Source organism: Lygodium microphyllum, chromosome 16 (genome assembly GCF_053477565.2).
Source record: "Lygodium microphyllum isolate KBCC chromosome 16, Lygodium_microphyllum_v1.1.10, whole genome shotgun sequence".
In the NCBI taxonomy this organism is placed as follows: domain Eukaryota; kingdom Viridiplantae; phylum Streptophyta; class Polypodiopsida; order Schizaeales; family Lygodiaceae; genus Lygodium; species Lygodium microphyllum.
The window spans coordinates 84,838,145-84,839,788 of NC_141150.1; the positions used below are offsets into that span (position 1 = coordinate 84,838,145).

A 1,644-nucleotide genomic window follows, 5' to 3' on the forward strand; every position below is an offset into this window, starting at 1 on the left:
TTCATAGTCTTCTCTCTCAATCTCTCATATACAATCACTCTGTTTCAGTAGATTTGGCTATCTCTGACTCTCTCTCTCTCTCTCTCCATCAATAATACATCATATCCTCACTACAATCTCTCAAATCACTCTCAAAAATCCTTCTTAGGTCGTGGATACCCCTCCCAAGAGGTATGTCTGATATGAAGAGTCACCAGAGCCACTACAGTGTCTTTTCATAGCTCACTACTGTCACTTCACTCTAGTCTTCACTTGAGTCTTCACCAGCTACTTCTTCCAGCTCTTTTTGCACTTGTATTCACCTCTTTCCAAGGCTAGAAAACTTTCCCAAGCTACACATACATTCTACAGAACACATACAGAAGCATACAGAACAGTCACAGAACAGTACCAGAATAGCTACAGTACAGAACAGAAACAGAACAGAGACAGAAGCTCAGAAGACCTACAGAAGGTTCCAAAAGGTCATCAAAACCACATAACTCATACTCAAACCATTCCAAACTTTCACAAACCATTCAATAAGCTTTCACAAGATCTCAATCTTCATCAATCAACACTCCATCCCTCCTTACAGAAGACAATCAGAACAAAACAGACCAAAACAGAAGGTATACAGAACCAATCAGAACCTATCAGAACATCATAGAACCACCAATAAACATCATGAACTTCCAAAACACAATCAATATCATCCAAAACACTCTCAAACCACTTCCAAACCAATCAAGCATCACATAAAATCAACCATTCAGCTCTCAAAAACAACAAAAATCAGCCAAAAAACAAGTCATTTCAACACTCAACATATCCCCACACTTAATAAGGAAGCGTCCTCGCGACCCAGGAAAAAGGGAATACAAGTTCAGCGAAAAGCTCAACTTTGATCGTCAATATCTCTTCAAAAAGAATCCATCCATCACGACCCCAACTTTTAACCTGTTTCTGATATAAAAATACAAAGAAAGGAAAACCCTTTTTACAGTAACACTTCTTATCAAACTAAAAAATCACAACAAATTTGTAAAGGATATAAGAGGATTCTTCTTCTTCATCAGCATCAGCTTCAACTCTGCAACCATGACCCAACACAACAATTCTCCAAAATGTAACTCGCACACGAAATCCAATCCAATAGGAAACCACCACGTTCGTTTGACATAAATGAACTCACAACACAAACACTACACACAACACAACCATCTGAATGACTCCTCCAAAAAGAGAGATTTTCATTAAAAAGCATCCACCATACATTGGAAAGGTATCAATGAAGATGATCCCTCTTGAAAGATTGATGTTTTCGGAAACGATCCATAGACAAGGATTCATCTACAAAGTTTTTGGGAGGATTTTGAAAAAACTGAAGACAGCACATCCTTTCCAACAGGACCAGGTATCTGCTAGGCAAACAAAGGGCATGAAAATACAAAATATCCAGCTGTTGGGAATCAATGCTCACATTGACATTCATGCACAACTTTGGAATAGGCTTGGAATCATTATGAGAGTGCCTATGCATATACGCCAGGTACCAAGCAAAGTGAGCAGTTAATCTCACTGAGGGATCCGCAGACTGGGAATACTGCTGAGCAAAATGAACATAGTTCTGATAAGCTTGACTGGAAGCTGTCCATTCTCCTG

General features: G+C 39.1%; 1 non-coding gene across 1 annotated transcript; it reads right to left on the reverse strand.

Annotated features, from left to right (window-relative positions):
• Positions 1-860: 860 nt before the first annotated feature.
• Positions 861-928, reverse strand: LOC148023061 (small nucleolar RNA SNORD36). Its single transcript, XR_015694043.1, has one exon. It is a non-coding gene; the product is annotated as a small nucleolar RNA SNORD36 (small nucleolar RNA).
• Between the last annotated feature and the right edge of the window lie 716 nt (positions 929-1,644).